The following is a 21,217-nucleotide window of genomic DNA, read 5'->3' as shown; positions in this document are numbered from 1 at the left end:
AGCCAACCATTCAAAATCCCTGAAACGATGTGCGAGTTCAAACTTTGTGTCGATGAAAAACACCCTGACCTCATCGCGCAATTCAAAAAGTCGCGTCAGTACCTTCCCTCTTGAGAGCCACCGGACTTCGGTATGTAACAGAAGCTTGTTATGGTCACTGCCCATCTCGTCACATAAAACTGAAAATAAACGTGATTGCAGTGGGCGGCTTTTGATAAAGTTGACTGCTCTGACTGCCTCGTCTAGAACAGTCTTGAGATCTGCAGGCATTTTCTTCGTAGCCAGCGCTTCTCTGTGTATGCTGCAGTGGACAGATGTTACGAGTGAAGCCACTGCTTTCACCCGGGTGATGACTCCACTGTGTCGGCCTAGCATCGCACGGGCCCCATCAGTGCTCACTCCCACACATTTGGACCAATCAATCGCGTTTGAAACAATGAACTCGTTCAGAATGTCAAAAATGGCCTCAGCAGTAGAACGCATTGGCAAAGGTTTGCAAAACAGGAACTCTTCTTTTATTTCTCCGTTGTTTTCATACCTTACATAGGCAAGCAGCTGTGACATATTTGCGATATCTGTCGATTCATCCAGTTGGAGGGCATAAAAATGACTTTCTCGTATGCCCGTTATCAGCTGTTCTGACACATTCTCGGCCATGTCGTAAATCCTGCGGGCGACTGAGTTATCAGACAATGAGATGAGGTTGATAGACTTACGTGCCTTCTCTCCCAACATCACCTCCACTATCTCTTTTGTGGCGGGGAGAATTAAATTCTCACCGATTGTGTGTGGTTTACCAGCTTTGGCTATCAGTCGTGCGACCCGATAAGATGCTTCCACTGCGTTTGCGTTCTCAGTGCCCATACACAATGTTTCAATTACTTTCTTCTTGGCCTGATAATCCTTGAGTTTGTTTTTGAAAAAATCTAGTGGTTTGGACATATACTGTTGATGTTTTGTCTCAAGGTGACGATGTAGTTTACTTGGCTTTAGAGATTCATTCGATAACACCTCAGAGCACACCACGCACAGCGGTAACGGCTGGTCTTCTGTGCCTGTCCCAAAAAAATCCCAAGGCTAAATATTCAGCACTGTACTTTCTATGAAGTCTTCTTTTTTGCTTGACAGGCGGGACATCACTTGTGGACGGGACAGATGTACCATCTATTTTTCTTTTTAGTGTGCCAGATGCTAGCCAACTATCCATTTTGATTAGCCTCAAGTTCAACTGAAAATGAATAAACCTTCCGGTTGGCGCTGGGGCAATCAACGGATGTAGTTCCTAGTCCTACCATAAGTTCCTATCTATCGATATCACACTGATGATGCATTTGAAGGTTTTAAAGAAAAAAAATACAGTACCATGATTTTTTTCTTTTTCATTAAAACGTTTTTGTAAAACACTTAAATAAACATAAAAATTGATGATGATTTGGCGGCCCACTTGCAGTACCCGGCCCACAGGTTGGGAATCGCTGCTCTAAGTGCCTTCTACCATCACCTCATCAGCTCACCAACAGTCACGTCATCAAACACATTTGTACAGTTCAAAGGGATTCTCTTCGATCTCAATTCCGCAAGATAACATAAAAACTTGAATTGCATTTCAAGAACAGCGTTAAAGAAACAAGAACGATGACTCTGTTGCCCGTTCTTAAGCCAAGAATAGTGTAACCTTCCCCCCCCCACTCAAAACACTTAACATATCTGCTATTTTGTAAATATCTTTATTTTTTAATTAATTAGAAGCGTTCAACTTTCTTTTCTTTTTTCTTCTTCATTGGAGTAGAAATAGAGATTTGTTATGTATTTAGTGCCTAATTATAGTGGGAATTATTTTTGGTAAAGACATAGCATTAATATGCAAAGAGATGAAGATATACACGCCGTTTGTTAACAGATTAAATAGATTGAGTAACACAACAGCATGGAGCCTTGAAGCTACACTGAAGCTGCACTGAAGCTGCACTCAGCTACACTGAAGCTACACTGAAGCTACACTCAGCTACACTGAAGCTACACTGAAGCTGCACTGAAGCTGCACTGAAGCTGCACTCAGCTACACTGAAGCTACACTGAAGCTGCACTGAAGCTGCACACACCACCAGGCCAGAGAGAGCCTCGCATTCTGGTGCAGGGCGTTGGAGACAGGTCCTATATTTACCCCCGTTAGAAACATCAGAGTCGTTTAAAATAAGCAGTGACCAACAGGATCATGTAAATGTTCATGTAACTTTATTTCCAAATATACAAATATAGCAAATAAATTGGCACCCCCCCCCCCACAACAACCATCCTAATAATAATTCAGAACAAAACTAAAGTAAACACACAGTAAGTATCTGGGCAAAATGTAAAAGTATAAGGTTGTCACTTTGTTTTGTTGAGAAGATGATTTCCTGATGTAACATCCGTTGGGGGCTTGGTACAGGGATGACTGATGTACTGACAATTCCTGAACAACATGTTTGTGATTAATAAAACTCACTTCCAATATCCTAACGTGTGGTCTCCGTTTCTCTACAACACCAAACAAACACAACTGACTCCATCTTGTAGATACAGTAAGGCTTTGGAAACACAGCCCCGTTTAAAACATCAGTGTAGTTAATAAGCAGTGACACATAGGATCAAGTAAATGTTCATGCAAACGTTATTTTAAAATACACACAAATACATAAATCTAGTACTCCTATGGGGCTTTTCCACTACGGTGCTGACCCGGGTCAGCCCGCTTCGGTCTGCTTCTTTTCCCCTTTTCCATTAGTCGTCCCAGGTCGGTTCGGTTCGCTTCGGCTCGCTTCTTTAGCTCCACATCGACCCCAGGGTCTACAATTTCATATCCGGATCTTTTTGCCAGGCTGCGTGTGACGTGTGACGCTGCACACCGTTGATTGGTCAATGGAAATCGTCATCCCATCCCATAGATTTCTTCACTAACCGCCATCTTGAAATACCACATTCACTCTTGGAAAATGTCACTACAGTTTCTGTAATAGCTTATTAATAAAGATTCAAAAAATTATGCTGACCATCGTATTATCTTAGTTTAATGTCATTTCAATGAATCATAGAACTTTTATTTACAACAAGCACAACACAAAAATCGCTATTATGCACCGTCTCTGTCCGTGAATAACACCGGCTGTGGAGGTGGTACAAACACAATACTCCTTTGCTAACTTCACCATCTGTCTACGGTCATTTTGAGCCCTTAACCACCGCGCTGACACCCCGAGAAGTTATGCTTTTAACCGTAAACTCGATGAACCGGGAGTTCGCCCGCTGCCGTCCAGCCATTTTCGCCGTTCACTCATGAGTCAAATGCCGGTTTTAACAGGGAATTCGCTCCGCGCTGTGTCCACGGTGATAGGAGTGGAGGATCGACTCCATTCAAAAACGTTTGGATTCCCTGGCTTGTCCTCTTTCCGGACACGTTTGAATTGTTATCCTAACCCCCGGTAAACCGAAGTTATTAACCCGCAAACGGCACCGTGTTTGTCTGTGAATAACACCGGCTGTGGAGGTGGTACAAACACAATACTCCTTTGCTAACTTCACCATCTGTCTACGGTCATTTTGAGCCCTTAACCACCGTGCTGACACCCCGAGAAGTTATGCTTTTAACCGTAAACTCGATGAACCGGGAGTTCACCCGGCCGCTGCTGCTGTGCTGTCCAGCCATTTTCGCCGTTCACTCATGAGTCAAATGCCGGTAGATTCGCGTCTTGTCGGCGTTTCCCGATGATGATACTACAGTTCATAAAGCAGACAAGTGAAGGCAGTGGTTTTAAGGGTTCAAAAAACATGACTTTATTATGTGTACATAGCTTCCTCTCTCTCTTTCTCTTTCTCTCCAAAAAAATCACGGCTGTTGTTGCTGTGTACACCCGGAAGCTTTTTGCCAGGCTGCGTGTGACGCGTAACTCCGCCTACTATCGTTTACTCCTCCTACTAGTCCGGGTCGGTTTGTGTATAATGGAAAACCAGAACTGATCTAAACCGAACTGGGCCGACCTGACGCGAACCGAACTGGGCCGACCTGGGCTGCTGATGGAAAAGCCCCACTAGAACATCAGAATGGACAGTAGAGACAGACAGGAGAGACAGACAGTAGAGACAGACAGTAGAGACAGACAGGAGAGACAGACAGTAGAGACAGACAGGAGAGACAGACAGACAGCTACATCCGTCGACGTGTTCTCTTCTAGTTGAAAGGAGACTGCACGTTCCACTTTGGCACTGAAGTCCTGAAACACAAGATGACCCCCTGGATGAATGCTGTCCACCACCTCACCCTAACACTGACCCTAACCCTGGAGTCCTGCAACACAAGACGACCCTCGGATGAGACCTGCCCACCCAGCTCGTGGCTGACATGGATGGTTCATCCACTAGTCACAACTAATCATACTGGGGATCACAAAACAAGTTGGACTGAAGCATCTGTGAGGTGGTTTGGTGTCCCTTCAAAAGCTAGAATTGATACAATTGATACCAACGGACATCTGCCTAGCAAGCTTGTAAAGATGTCAAGCGTCTGTTTACATTACGTAAATGTACATATCATTAGACCTTTTGCTAGCATATCAGCCCAATAGAGCTCTCAGGTCTTCTGACGCTGGTTTTATGTACAAAAGAGATTTGGTGATTCATTTTATCGTCAGAATGGTCGTTCCCTCCCTCCCTCCCTCTCCCCCTCCCTCCATCCCTCCCTCTCCCCCTCCCTCCCTCCCTCTCCCCCTCCCCCCCTCCCTCCCTCCCTCTCCCCCTCCCTCCCTCCCTCCCTCCCTCTCCCCCCCACTCCTCCTCCCTCCCTCCCTCTCCCCCTCCCTCCCTCCCTCCCTCCCTCTCCCTCCCTCCTTCCCTCTCCCTCCCTCCCTCCTTCCCTCTCCCTCCCTCCTTCCCCCTCTTGCTCCTCCCTCCCTCCCTCCTTCAGGAGCAGTTCCTGAAGAACTCTCAGGGTTACGCCCAGGAGTCGGAGTTGTCGCGGCGGGTGAAGACGTGGGAGGACATGATGAGGCCTGAGCTGCTGCTCCTGGCCCCACCAGGCCACCGTAACCGGGGTAACCCCCCCCCCCCCCCCCCCCCCCACTTTGGCCTGACTCACAGTTCACGTTTACCGTCCTTTCGAGAGGAGGCTCCCAGTGACACAGAAAAGACACAGTCACAGAACCAACCCCCCCCCCCCCCCCCCTATGCTCTGCTGGCTATTAGCTAACCTCTAGTCCCCCTGACCCCTCCCTCCCACCCCCCCCCCCTCTCTCCAGGAGGAGCGTCCCACCTTCGACATCCATGACTACGGAGACCGGGTCGTAGCAGCCCTGAGTGAGGTCGGGAACAGGAAGTCATTCGCTTCCATAGTCCACGGCCTGGACAACTTTGAGGCCTGCAAGTACATGCTTGCTTCCCTGCAGCTGGTGAGTGTGTGTGAGTGTGAGTGTGTGAGTGTGTGAGTGTGTGAGAGTGTGTGAGAGTGTGTTTTCTAAGGGGCTTTATACACCAACAGGGCCGAGCCCAACCATACTGTGCTGGCGCTCTGGTAGTTTCCGTTCTGGTAGTTTCCGCTCAGCACAGCTCAGCACAGTTCGGCTCAGGACTGGGACTGAGGAGATGAGTGTGTAACCAGGGTGGTAAAGCCTTGCCTTCCTTGTCTCCCCCCCCCCCCCCCCCAGGCCAACGACTACACAGTGGAGGTAGACAGGAAGGACGGTCTGGAGGAGACGGTGGACAGCATGGGGCTCACGCTGCTCAGCAAGACCAGGGCCCACGACCGCTTCAAACACGCCCCCACGGCAGCACCCGCTGACCCCGTCTGACCTCTCCTGAGACTGTGTGTGTGTGTGCGCTTTAAACACACACTTTTTACATGTCCTGTTCTGCTGGCTCTGTCCTAGGTTCTAATAACTATACGTCAATGGAAAGATGCCCGGCTCTTATTAATAATATGTTTTTTTAAAGAAAGCCATGACCAAATGTATTTAGTATAATGTTGTATGTCTGTAGGAAATTGTATTGTTTTGTAAAGAACAAAAGTCTTTATAAGGTGGCCAGATGACTGTATATAATTAAAATGACAATTTATATACATACTGCAAGGATGCCAAGTAAATGAACATACACCACACAATCATTATTCACGACGGTAGTTAAGTACCCTAAGAGTAGGCTGATGGTACAAAGATAGAATCGATTGCCACAGACGTATCGAGAAGTATCCATCCACGTTGTGGTTCAGTCTGATCAGTGAATAACTTAACAGGCCCTCGTTTTCACATTGAGAATATCTCTAGAAGGTCTTCCGTTTAGCCAGTTTAGCCACATTGTCAGTGTTGCTACAGAATTGGCTGTGTTTCATTCCAGAAGGTACTACCTTCCCGCCTCTGGTTCACTCCCCTTCACAGATCTGACAGGCCTGGACGGGTGTAAGCAATGTAGGATAAGCTAGGTACAGCTGCTTTAGCCCAGAGATGCCCAATCTATCAGATCTGTGAAACGGATCAAACGGTGGGTGTGGGGAGCATGCAGCACCTGGCCTGTAGAGGGAGCTACAGGACCGGGGTGGAGGAGAGTGGACGAGGGGTCATCCCATCATCATCCACTCTCCACCCCCAGTCCTGTAGCTCCCTCTAATAGTCCAGACGCCTCCTTCCCTCTTGTTCTCTCCCTCCATCCTTCTCTCTCTCTCGCTCCTTCCCTCCCTCTTGCTCTCTCCCTCCTTCCCCCTCTCGCTTTCTCCCTCCCTTCCTCTCTCGCTCCCTCCCCCACAGTTAGGGCAGAAGTTTCTAGAACGAAGAGCAACCTCGCTCTCGGGTCGCCAAACCGTTCAGTCCGGTGAGTCCGTGACTCCTCGACACACGTCGTCGTCGTCATAGCAACTTGACGTAGGTCTTCATGTGGTTCCGGATGCTCTCGGCAACCTCTTTGCAGAGGCAGCACTGCTCATCCAAGGCTCAACATGTATTTACAGCAAGAAGGTGAGTCCTAGAACAGTCCAACATGGGACCCACAGACCCAGAGACAGAGGACATCCTCGTGGTGTGACGACTGTATATCTGGGCTATCAGAAGTCACAGACAGGGCTACGTCATCATGACAGCGTGATTTAAAATGACCTCCGCTACATAATAATAATAATAAGGGGTGCACATAACTTTTTGGGGCCAGTGCTCAGAGGAGCACCTAGGGATGCTGCTTGGTGCTCCCCGAGCTCGCGAGTCACGACCCGTCCCACAGGATGGATAAAAAAGGGATACATGGATAACTTATATTAGCAAAACGACATTTATTCATAAATGAAGATGAACAAACAAATGATTGTGTGCAAAACAATAGAAACAAATGCAAAATCAAATGACTGCATGAAAGTCTGTCAGACTCCTTTAAACACAATGAAATCAACTGACATCTCTTTAAGCACTAACTGAATGTCTGTTCTTTAAACACACTGAAATAAACGGACATCTCTTTAAGCACTGCTCTGTTCTGTAAACACTGAAATCAACTTTTCAACAAAAAGTTACAGCCTAAGCATTTATTTATGCTACAAGCTTAATCATCATCATCACTGCTCTCTTGACTGCTTTTATCACTGTCCTCAATTTCAACCATGGTAGAGGATGTTGTAGGCTAGGGGTCTCCAACCTTTTTTCATCCGAGAGCTACTTTGAAAAAATGTAAGTGGCCGAGAGCTACTCATATCTTATTACTTACATTCATTCACATAACGTATCAAAACACTCTGAAATTCTTCACTAGCATGCTCTGTTTCAAATGTCAATGTGTAAGCTCACTATAGTAGTAGCAGTATATTCTGTATCCATATATCAATGTATCACATCACCTCCATTCACATATCAAAAGCTTATAATTGTATGGTCCACATGTGTGTAATAAGTGCATTCACCTTTTCTAGTTTTTTCAGTCAGAAAACATTAGTATTTTTTTCTTCTTTTGTCTCTTTCAATAAAAAATGTGCATGTGTGTAATAATGCATTCACTCATTCCTACACTTGAGATGAATGTCACTGCATGGAGTCTACAAGAGTTGTGTATGCTGGAGTGTATCCACTTAGGTTCACTCTTATAGAGTCATTTAGATGCTCATCTGTCAGTCTTGTTCAGAAGTAGTAGTAGTATTTCATTATATTCATATCAGAAAAATCTGATTCTCAAAGGTATGTAGAGCCAAATACAACAAATACTTTCAGGGCTGCTTGGTGAATATTCTTATAGTTTTCTGGGTCTACCAGGCTCCAGAAATGTTGTGAATGTTGTTGCGATTGTAGCTGGACATTATTCTGGAGCTTTATAACCTCCATCTCCATTTCTCCAGGCTTGACACTGAACAGTTCAGCTATCTGCTCTCAGTGTTTCCCCTAGGTTTGCTGCCTTGGGGAGGGGGTGGCATGGACTGTGGCATATGTGGTCTTGACTACCTGTCCACTTTCTCACCTGGTTCTTGCTCTCTCTCTTTGGTGTGCCGACACCATCCTGCTCTCTCTCCTTCTCTATCCTCCTCTTTTGCTGTCAACCAAAAGGCAAACATAACAACCAGAGTATTTATAATTTAATAAGAGGTATAAATTGATCCATATCAATTCATAACATAATTCGAATTGAATATTGGTTTGCTGAAAAATAAATGGTATATCCATCTATAGAAAACAGACATTTCCAATGAGTGAGGGTTGTGCCAATGCTTCAATCCACTGTCCATGTACTGTAAATATACCATTGTAGGAGTTGGAGCGTACAAACGAAACGGAGACTTGGTGCCAGTATAAAGCCGACCGTGTCGGCATTTATTGAACTGATGACATAGCGCCCATAGCAACATACAACACTTCCTTAAATGTTACCTGGAACCCCCATACGTCACACCCCAGTGACCGGCGTTAAGGTGCCCGCACACAATTCCCCATAACCAAACACACAGGTGAATTATGTACATCCTACATCATAGTATTTCTGCTACAGACCTCCCCCCAGAATTCACCATAATTGAGAACAGTCACCATTGCGGGGCCCGGATCACCCGTCCAAAACGGCTCCGTAAAACCGGAGCAGGGACTGACAGTTCAACAGGGGTCTGCTTATGAGGGACAGCAGGTGGTCTTTTAGAGGCTTTGCGGTGGCGTGGGGGCATAGCTGGAGGGCCGTGCCAACCCCACGGGCTGGTCCAGATCCACGTGAGCTGGTTTAAGTCTGTCCACTGAAATGTAATCTGGCTTACCCCCGATGTCCACCAGAAAAGCCTTGTCTCCAGCCTCCAGAACCCGAAACGGTCCGTCATAGGGCGGTTGAAATGGCCCTCGGTGGGCGTCATGGCGGATGAACACGTACTCCGCCGTTCGCAGGCAGGGTGGCATATATGACTGGGGTAGCCCATGCTGTGAGGTGGGTACAGGTGCGAATGCCTTGGCATTATCCCAAAACTCGGCTCGCTGTTTGAGCGCCGACCAAGGGATCGTGGCGTTAGGGACGAAATCCCCAGGAACCCATAGCGGCTGTCCGTAGACAAGCTCGGCGGATGACGACCGAAGGTCTTCTTTAGGGGCGGTCCTAATGCCCAACATGACCCACGGCAGCCTGTCGACCCAACCACCGTCCTTGAGGCTAGCCCGAAGGCGTCCTAGCGATTCCCACCCGAGTTGGGGTAGACCACGCCAACTTCTGGAATATGTAGGGGTGTTTGTTTGTTTTTTTCGCAAACACAAACACAATCACTGACACACAAGAATAGGCGCGTGTTCCAGGGCCCACAGGGCAATGAGAGCCGCGCCCGGCCGCTTGCGGCCGTGCCCGCGGCGAACATGACCGTTGGCCCGCGGCACACTCAGCGCCGCCGAGTTGCATACAGAGATGGGTAACCTATATCTAATCGTGCACCCCGTGTTACGTCACAAGCTAAAATCCAATGGGGTTGCGGAACGACCTGCGGGGCGGAAGAACAAGATACGGAGAACACCCCTACATATTCCAGAAGTTGGCGTGGTCTACCCCAACTCGGGGCGTGGTCTACCCCAACTCGGGTGGGAATCGTTAGGACGCAGCCCGACGTGCAGCTTTCATAGAACGATGAAACCGATGATATGATAAAGACTGATAAGAAGCAGACAAACAATAGATTGGGGGTAGCCAATATTTTAAATGTATTTGTCATTAAATTGGAAAAGTAAATGGTTTTCTAATTGCAATACGGGAGTGTATTTCTTAAACATGTATTCACTGGACTGAAATAACTTATTAAAACATTGCAACAAAATGTGCATTTTTGGTACAATAATAAAATGTCTGCATTTGTATGACATCACTTGATAACGGTCCCTGAGGTGACTTGTTGAGAGCTTGGTAGAGCTCGCAGCATCTATACAGGCTACTGCAGAGTCAAAGGCGCGTGCGTGTCCCCCTCCTCCTCCTGAACCCGTGCGGGCTGGCAGAGGAAAAGGCGGGAAAGGACTCGGCAAAGCAGCAAACTTCTAATCCGTGATAACAAGACACTCCTGTGATGTGAGTAACCATTTCACCACTTTGAGAGGAATTCCTCATATATATTCTATTTGGCAGATTTTGGAGTGCCTGCCTGTGTATTCTAGTTGACATGACACAGATGTTGTTTGTTTAAAACATTTATATTGATCTCTGCAGACTAAGAGAACGGTCGAGGTTATGCTAGCTCGACAGCTTGGTAGAGCTAGCATCTGTACTTAGCTACTGTGCAAAGCAGGGTTGCCAGATGGGGCGGATTACCGCCGAATGGGCTACTTTTGATCACCGGATATTAATGAATGAATGAATGAATGAATGAATGAATGGTCTTTATTGTCATTGCTACAGTACAGGTACCAAACAACGACATTTAGGAGGGGTGGCTCCCCTGGTGTTAGGAAAGACAAAAAACTTTTAAAAAAAAACGCTTTAAAAAAACACAAGAAGGGAAGGAGCTGGTTTACATAAATAAAGGCTATGTACACTATCCACTATACTATACTATACAGATAGACGACTAGGGTTGTCATATTGCACATAGTGTTATTGCACATTTATTTAAAGTGTCGCAGTTTGCAGGCTTGAAATGTACATATTTGTGCCTCAGCACTACACCTGATTTTTTCAGTCCAGCAGCTGCCATCAATCCGTCCAGACTGTCCAGGGCCCAGAACCTAGGTCTTTGCTGTGTTCAGGGCCTGGACGGCCCTGGGGTAGAAGCTGTTCTTCAGTCTGTTTGTCCTTGCGGCCATGGTCCTGAACCGCCTTTTCGAGGGCAGCCGGGTAAAGTGTTCATACCCAGGGTGGGTTGGGTCCCTGGAGATCTTGGAGGCCTTCCTGAGACAGCGTGTGTTGTACAGCTCTTCCAGAGAGGGGAGGGGGGCGCCGGTGATCTTCTGGGCTGTTCTCACGACTCTCTGTAGCGCATTTCTCTCCGCGGTTGTGCAGCTGGAGAACCAGTTGCAGATGCCGTAGGTGAGGATGCTCTCCACTGCGCCGCGGTAGAAGGTCACCAGTATCTCCTGCTTGCTGTGTTCCTTCCTGAGGACTCTCAGGATGTATAGCCGCTGTTGTGCCTTCTTGATGGTGGCTTTTGTGTTGTCCTTCCAGGTCAGGTCATCCTGCATGTGCACCCCCAGGAATCGGAGGGTTGAGACTCTCTCCACGCTCTCTCCGTCGATGAGCAGGGGCTGGATCTCAGACTTTTTCCTCCTGAAGTCTACGATGATTTCCTGGGTCTTTGACTTGTTCAGCAGCAGGTTGTTAACCTTGCACAGCTTGCTCAGTTGCTCTACCTCATCCCTGTACGCCGCCTCATCCCCCCCCGAGATGCATCCCACCACGGTGGTGTCGTCTGCAAACTTTACGATGGAGTTGCTGGGGTGGACGGGGGTGAAGTCGTAGGTGTAGAGGTTGTAGAGGATGGGGCTTAGCACGCAGCCCTGGGGGGACCCAGTGCTGAGTCTGAGGGCTGTGGAGGTGTGGGGGCCCACCCGCACCCTCTGGGGGCGGTCGGTCAGGAAGTCCTTGATCCATGCACATATAGAGTGTGATAGACCCAGGTCTAGTAGTTTGGTCACTAGCCTGTCTGGAAGGATGGTGTTGAAGGCGGAGCTGAAGTCCACAAAGAGCAGTCTCGCGTAGCTGTTTCCCCTCTCCAGGTGGGATAGAATGGCGTGGAGAGTCGTCGCGATGGCGTCCTCTGTGGACCTGTGGGCTCTGTAGGCGAACTGGTATGGATCCAGGTTGGGCGGGAGGCGTGTGACTATGTGGGCCCGGACTAGTTTCTCGAAGCACTTCATGATGATTGGTGTGAGTGCCACCGGGCGGTAGTCGTTTAGGCAGCTCACCGTGCTTTTCTTCGGGACTGGGATGATAGTTGAGGTTTTCAGGCAGGGTGGGATGGTGGCCTGGGACAGGGACTGGTTGAAGATGTTGGTGAAAACCCCGGCCAGCTGGTCGGCGCAGTCCCTCAGCACCCGTCCCAGGACGCCATCCGGCCCCGAGGCTTTCCTGGGGTCCACCGCCTTCAGCACGCGTCTCACTTCATGCTCTGTGAGGGTGAGGCTGCTGAGAGCTGGAGAGAGTGGTGTTTGTGTTGTGGTTACCTCCGTTCGCCCCTCGTCGAACCGGGCGTAGAAGGAGTTCAGCTTTTCCGCCAGCAGGGGGTCGTCCTCTGCGGCTGTGAGCCTGTTGGCTCTGAAGTTTGTCATGTGCTGAACCCCCTGCCACATCCGCCTGGAGTCGTTGCTCAGGAAGCATTCCTCAATCGTCTCTCTGTGGTCTGCCTTGGCCTCTTTGATGCCGCGCTTTAGGTTAGCCCTGGTGGTGCTGTACAGCAGTGTGCCCTTCCCTGCGAAGAAGGCGTTGTCCCTCTCATTGATCAGTTTTTGGACCTTCCCAGTCATCCATGGCTTCGTGTTGGGGTAGACCCGGACCCGTTTGTCCACGGTGACTGAGTTGGTGCAGTTCACTATGTGGTTCAGAACCGACGACGTGAACTGTTCCAGGTCCTCATGCTCATATTCCTGCCATGAGGTGTCATTTAGGCAGATCTGCAGTGGAGCGGACCCTTCTGGCCAGGTTCTGACAGTCTCCTCATGGTGGTGTAGGCTGGGATCAGGAGGATTGACACATGGTCAGACATGCCTAGATGAGCTAGCGGTCTAGCCTTGTAAGCACGCTTGATGTTGGTGTATACCTTATCCAGTGTTTTTTCTTAAACACAACAACAACAACAACAACAACAACAACAGGGAAAGCCATCCATGGTGGACTGTCTCACAATATATATATTTTGATATTATATTTTGATATTATTTGATATCATGTGGTATTCTAGTACTTTGAACTCCATACTACATTATGGTGAATAAACATTTTAAGAAAACAAAAGAGAAAGTACTTATTTTTATGTTTTTGTGGTGGGTAGTTTGCTAGCGAAACAACGTCACGTTGACGTACCGTTAACAACAACGTCACGTTGACGTACCGTTAACGTCAACGTCACGTCGATCCTGTGGTTTGAAGCCTTTCACTTTTTTTGACATGATACATTAAAATGCTCATAACTTTTTAAAATAAAGGGCTCTCTCAGTCATTCAACCAGTTATGAACAGCTGAGAACTTCTAATTTATGGAAATATAAAAAATGAAAATGTCAAAATGCCACCATGTGAAGGGTTTTCCCAGGCCGCCACACATATACTGTATATAGGCTATATACACTGCAAGGGACTACGGATGAAAATTAGCCTTCTGTTCTGGCTAAATCTGGCGTATTTACATAAAATGCATTGTCCCTTTACAAATAAACGAAATAAACTAAACTACAATATAACTTAGACACGTTGTCTTTAAATGGGTCATTTACAAAGGGAGGCCCAGTATTACTAAACTGTTCCTAATATTACTATATTATATATATATACACTACCGTTCAAAATTTGGGGTCACCCAGACAATTTCATTTTCCACATTAACAATGTATAGAGTGTATTTCTGATTAATTTAATGTTATCTTCATTGAAAAAAACAGTGCTTTTCTTTCAAATATAAGGACATTTCTAAGTGACCCCAAACTTTTTAACGGTAGTGTATATATAATAATATATATTATATTATAATACTATACTATAGTATTACTATACTGTTCCTAATCAAATGTTATATCAACGTTTCAATAAACATTTGAGCTTTTATTCTGACGTTTCCTCCAAAGCGGAAGTTGTTGTAGTAACTACTTCCTGGTCGTGAGGAAGTTGAGCAGCTCGATCATAACAAGGTGAATATCGCATGATCGCAGGTAAGAAACATGAGCGTCTCTGTAATGCAGCTGTTTCATTCACCTGAAATGTCCGTGATGCTCTAAGTTACATAGCTGCTGTGTGCTGAAGTTGATATGGATGAAATGAACCGCTATGTGAAAGTGTCCGTGTAGGTTCTCTGGTGGAAGTTGCGTGTTCATTCCGTTTGTTGACAGTAAATAAACCTCCTCAGTCTGGACTACTAGGAGAATGACTACAGTTACATGACTGGAGGCTTCACATAGTTACAAGATTGACTTTACACTGGACGAAGACTAACAATACTGTTACGAGATTGTATTTGTCTGTAGGCCTACTCAGTGTTTCCTCCAGGATTTTTCACATTAGTGGCGGAGTGTTCTTTTTTCGCGCGCGTAGCGTATGCAACACCCACTGGCGCTCAATACAAAGACGTAATTTCACCGAAAAATAGAGGGTAGCAACATTAAAAAAAATATGTGCCCTGTTTACCCGTACCTCCGCCGTTCTGTTCGTGGTGATTTGGGAGGCAATAGATTATTTTTGCCCCGCGCATATTGCCCTGTAATTAGACCACGCGACCACAGCTCCGTTGTGTCTCTTATTTTCCAAATGTGTGGTGGCCTGGGAAAACCCTTCACATGGTGGCATTTTGACATTTTCTTTTTTTTATATTTCCATAAATTAGAAGTTCTCAGCTATTCATAACTGGTTGACTGACTGAGAAAGCCCTTTATTTTATTTTAAAAGTTATGAGCAATTTAATGTATCATGTCAAAAAAAGTGAAAGGTCATTACTACCCCTTTCTCCTCCGGGTCGGGGGAGGAGCCTATGCAGATCGGCCGGTCTCGTTTGTCTGCTTGTGATGCGGTGTTAGTCTGCTCGCCTCGTCGGTATGCGAGCCACAGATCCATTTGTGTGTCTTCTAGTTAAGATTTTATTACTTTATGCTTATTGTGAGCATCAGTAAACTGGCAATAACACAGGTGGAAGTATCGTCTCTCCTTTCGCTCATGTGTGCGTGCGTTGCTTAACTGAGAATGAGACACGTTCAACATGACGTTGTTTCTCTAGCAAACAACCCACCACAAAAACATAAAAATAAGTACTTTCTCTTTTGTTTTCTTAAAATGTTTATTCACCATAATGTAGTATGGAGTTCAAAGTACTAGAATACCACATAATATCAAAATCGCGATTTCCATCTATTTTTGCTCTTTGCCACAAACGAACGCCAGCGACATCCGACGGGTTTTCCCAGGCCACCACACAAATGTTCCCTGAATTTTAGCTGCATGTTTTTCCAGCATGTAAATCCGACTCCCCTTCTTTCCCCCTGCCAATACTGTGTCGTTTGTGACATTTACCAACGTTTATGCTATCAATAGTTCGAAGCTAGCGTTAGATGCGAGGCTGCTCGGGAACATTATTTGTTTCACAAAATAGCTTGATTTAGTTGACCATGAACTTCAGAGACTAGACTACATTACGAATGTTCATTTAAAATACTCTATAGTGAACACTGGTATAAGAACATGATCCAGAGAACAGCAGTAAATGCAAGAACCCAAGGTCGTCGCTGATGATGTTGCATTTTCGATTAGGATACGCTTACGGGATTAAAGGGACGGGCGACGGGCTAAGAGAGAGGGAAGGGATTTCCAGAAATCCAAATGTCCCGCTAAATTCGGACCAATCACAAAACTGTTTTGCAAGCGCGTCGACGAGGTTGTGCTGCTTGAATAACAGTATAGATTTATTGTCCTTTGAAAATTACTCAGTACACAGCTGTTAATGTCTAAACAGCTGGCAACAAAAGTGAGTACACCCCATAGTGAACATGTCCTAATTGTGCCCAATGATGTTGTTTTCCCGCCCTGGTGTCATGTGACTCGTTAGTGTTACAAGGATTCAGGTCTAAATGATAAGCAGGGCTGTTAAATTTGGTGTTTTGGGCACAATTCTCTCTGAATGCTGGACAACATGGCACCTCATGGCAAGGAACTCTCTGAGCGGCTGAAAAAAATGATTATTGCGCTTCACTAAGATGGCCTTGGCTATAAGAAGATTGCCAACACCCTGAAAATGAGTTGCAGCACAGTGGCTAAGATCATACAGCGGTTTTCCAGGACAGGTTCCACAGGCCTCGCCAGGGTCGACCAAAGAAGTTGAGTCCACGTGCTCAGCGTCATATCCAGAGGTTGGTTTCCAAAAATAGACGTGCGAGTGCTTCCAGCATTGCTGCAGAGGTTGCAGAAGTGGGATGTCAGCCTGTCAGTGCCCAGTGCTCAAATCGGTTTGTATGGCCGTCGCCCCAGACAGAAGCCTCTTCTGAAACCGATGCATAAGAAAGCCCGCAAACAGTTTGCTGAAGACAATGAATCCAAGAACATGAGTTACTGGAACCATGTCCTGTGGTCTGGATAAAGCAACAAGCCTTCATTGTCTTGACACATGTAACTGCATCAGAAAAAGCCATATATGCCTATATTTATACATACATATTATATTTATGTATTTGACTATTTTATGCCCCATTTTCTGGTCACACATCAAATGATATAGCAACATACTTGATGTGTGTGTGTTTTATCCTAGTAACAGTGAGTGTGTTCATGTCCTCCCTGTTAGGTTGTTGGTAGAGTTACTCCCAGGCTGGTTAGAATGACAGGTGGAGGGAGTAGAGAGTTTAGTGTCTGGTTAGAAGGGTTAGGTGTCTGGTTAGAAGGGTTAGGTGTCTGGTTAGAAGGGTTAGGTGTCTGGTTAGAAGGGTTAGGTGTCTGGTTAGAAGGGTTAGGTGTCTGGTTAGAAGGGTTAGGTGTCTGGTTAGAAGGGTTAAGTGTCTGGTTAGAAGGGTTAAGTGTAGTGTTGTTCCGATACCATTTTTTGATCCCGATACCGATACCTGACCGTGCAGTACTTGCCGATACCGAGTACCGATCCGATACCACGGCGTTTGAAAAAACAAAACAAAAAAACTTGTTTTTTGAGCCGCATACTCACCTTGATGTAAAATTATTGCTAACACTTAGTCTGGCACTGCTCAAAACCTTTGTAAAACAGGAAAAAATACCAACAGAGAGTGAATGCTATAGAACTTTTTTTTATTGTCTACCTGGTATGGTGACAAGAAAATCAACCCCTTATAAAACCTGAAATGTGGCTCTCACAGATGCCAATCAGTGCAATATCCATTTAAGATATAAAACAGTCGTAGTAGTAGTGCAACAGCAAGTGAACATTTACAAACAAAATAACTTTAAGATATAAAACAGTCCAGTGTTTCCTCCAGGAATTTGTACAATGGTGGCGGGTAGTGCTGACCGCGCGCGCGTGCGCATGAAACGCGCACGCGCGCTCAAAACAACGACGTAATTTCAGCCAAAACGGCCCAAAAAAATAAACTGTTTTCCTGTACTTCTCCCGTGTGTCTCTTATTGTCTGTGTCTGCATGTTTTTCCAGCATGTAATTCCGTTGTCAATAAAAACAAAAACACTGATCTGACGTTTTTTTTCACAACGTTATTACTTGTCACTTTAAGCCCAGGAGGGAGTTAGCGATTAGCGATGTTTAGCTTAGTTTAACAGAAGTATCTTCACTTTTAACATGACTTCCCGTGGTCGTAGAGGGCTGGTCGACGGCTTAAAATGACCGTGTAGACCTGTAGACCTTATCCAGCTATAGTCTTGTGTTTCTACCCCGGGCATAGCCGGTGTTATTCACGGACAAACACTCCTGTTAGAGTGGTTCTAGTACACTGGACATAGGTAACACATAGAGAGGCTTCTCCTCTCTCTCTCCATCCTACACTACGCATCCTATACTACACTACACTACGCTAGCTCGCGGTGTTCGGGTGACAGCCAGGGCGCGTTCGTAAATACGCTCTGGAAATCTGATCAGCACTCACGGAATGCCTCTTGTCCAATCAAATGACTTGGTCCCTTTATGACGTTGAACCCAGTGTGCGCTCCGGGGCTCTCAGAGCGAATTTACGAACGCAGCCTCAAGTTCAATACTCGCGACACACACGGACTGGTCCAGTTTCAGCGCTTGTGGGTGTGTCTAGCGCTGTGAAGGTCTGAAAAGCGGCCTAAATCTTTTTTTTTTTTTTGGGTTGAGAAATCTGAATGGTGGCGGAGGAAATTCCATCGTGGCGGTCCGCCACGATGAAATGCATGTAGAGGAAACACTGCAGTCGTAGTAGTAGTGCAACAGCAAGTAAACATTTACAAACAAAATAACTTTAAGATATAAAACCGTACAAGTAGTGCAACAGCAAGTAAACATTTACAAACAAAATAAGGCCCATTTGAGACTAACATAAGATGTAGGCCTACCTGAGGGAATAATAATATTTTAGAAGTGCAGCCTGAATTTGGTAAAATAAATAAAAGGATATTTTAAATGTTAGGAAATGTTATCACAAATGTAAACAAACTCCACTTTAAAAAACAAAAACAAAAGAACTGGAGCAAAATAAAGTGCACTGCACATTAGTGCAGACATGTCACACAGCAGCACTCAGTCCTCCAAATTAAAATCCTTAGGCTTCAAGTTCAAATACATAGGCAGGTTCTTCTTTAAGAAGATGAGCATTTCTACTCTCTCTCCTAGCAGCCTGTTCCTCTTTTCATCCAGTATGTTGGAAGCTGTGCTGAACAGTCTCTCACTATCTACACTAGTAGAGGGAGCACAGAGAAACACTGCAGCAGTAGCAGCCAGGGTGGGGAACCGTTCCTTATTCTTTCCCCAGTACTCAAATGGGCTCTCTAAGCGGTGGATGGTTTTCTCAGCCAGATATGTCTCTATCTGTACCTGTGTAGCTGTGCTGCTGGCCCCGCCTTGTTCCTCATCATGCTCTTGCAGGATTTCCTCATACAGCCCCTTAAAGCAGCTCTTGCTGGTCCTGCTGCTTGTGTGGGGCTCTGCTTCCATCCGTGAGGCCTTGTTGGCTGGCTCTGCTGCCAGTGATCGAGACTCCTCAGTCTTCTCCACCTCTTGGATCAGTGCACTCTTTGCAAGCTTGCTGCTTTCCACACTTGTGAAGTATCTGCAGTAACATAGTAAACAAAATACACATGTTGAATAAAGTAAATATTTACACTTAACGTTTATACTTAATCAGCACACTATTATACACACCTGTCTTTGTAACGCGGGTCCAAGAGGGTTGCAACAGCATACTGGGGCTCCTCCTCGAAGTTCTGGAACCTTTTGTCGACAGCCGCTAGTAGGGTTGCTTTCATTGTTTTTATCCCGCTGTCCTCCTCGGTCTCTCGGGTCAACAGTCGCTTCAGTACCACCACTGTGGGGACGACTTCAGACGCGATGGAGGTGCTAAAGCTGATTTGTTTCGTAATCTCCTCGAATGGAGCCAGGACGATGTTTACTTTTTCAAGTAAAGCCCACTGGTTGGTACTCAGGGTGGCTGGGAGGTCGTAGTCAGCCGCGTAGGCTGAGAGAGATCTCTTCTGCTCCAGCAGACTCTCTGTCATGTAGAAGGTGCTATTCCACCGGGTGGGCACATCTTGTTTCAGCCGTTTGATTGGCATTCCAAGTTCAGTCTGTACAGTTTGCAGACGTGAAGTGGCCAGTGGGGAATGCTTGAAGTGGCCGATGATCTTTCTCCCATTGGCCAGCGCGTCGCACACACTCCGCTGTGACAGTAGGCCTTCCTGCACCACTAGCTGGATCAAGTGGGCAAAGCATCCCATTCTCGAAACACCCAAGTCCCTCATCGCCTTCTTCATGTTGCTGGCGTTATCACAGAGAATGGCGTGGACCTTCAATAATAAGTAATAATACATTATTAAGTAAATATAAACGACAAGTGAAAATAAAAACACAAGAGAAAATACAACATTTTAGAGTAAGACAAGAACAAAGAAGTAGGCTAATGTTACCTTGGACTTTGGGATGTTCCAGTTAAGCAGCATACTCTCAATTGCTTCTGCAATTGCTTCACCAGTGTGGGACCCCTTGAACTCGTTTGCATGCAGCACAACGCTTTCCCGGTTGTATGATTCGGAGTCCACCCAGTGAGCAGTTAAACTAAGCAGGGACAGTGGGGAGACGTCGCTGGTCCAAATATCCGTAGTGAAGCTGATGGCCTGCACCTTTCCTAGCTTATCTGAAACATGCTCAGTCACCTTCTTATTGAGGGCAGGGACGGCCGTCTCCGTGATGTATTTGCGACCTGGTATTTTGTATTTAGGTACCGCGTGAGCCATAAAAAGGCGGAATCCCACATTGTCAACAAAGGAGAGGGGCAGGTCACAGAGCACAATCATTTCAGACATTTTCTCAGTCATCTTTCTTGCCATTTCACTCGTCGCGTCCCACTGGTCCTTTTTATGGAATGAGCTACTCAGCATTTGTTGTTTTGGTCCATCCGTTCTCTTGCTCGCTGTCGCAGCTGCAGTAGATGATAGAAACTCTTCGTGCTCTTTAATATGTTTTGCCTTTAAATGCTTAATTAAGTTGCTAGTATTGAAACTGGCAGCTTTAGTGCCACCCCTCGACACATTGAGACCGCAAATTGTGCATTTAGCCGTTGTACACACCGGACTATCCACCTTGAAATATCTCCAAACCGCCGACATGTTTTCCTCACTACACCTCTATAGCATGCGTGTTTGTTTTTCCGCGATAGTGAAAACAAAAGCTGCCACGCCATTGGTTGAGAGCAGCTGCTCTGGGAGGAGCATGCCTGGGCATGTCTGGGCATGTCTGTGTTAGGAAGGCGGTGTCAGGCTACAGACAAGCTGAGAAAAACGCAACGTGGTATCGGGTGTTATTATTTGTTAGTACTCGCCGATACCGATACCAGCATTTTTGTGCGTATCGGTGGCCATGCCGATACTAGTATCGGTATCGGAACAACACTAGTTAAGTGTCTGGTTAGGGGGCGTTCACACTTGACGTCTTTTTTTAGAA

The sequence above is a fragment of the Nansenia antarctica genome, assembly GCF_963989245.1.
Source record: "Nansenia antarctica genome assembly, chromosome: 15".
NCBI lineage: Eukaryota > Metazoa > Chordata > Actinopteri > Argentiniformes > Microstomatidae > Nansenia > Nansenia antarctica.
The sequence above is the reverse complement of the archived record's forward strand: the minus strand, read 5'-3'. Positions refer to the sequence as shown.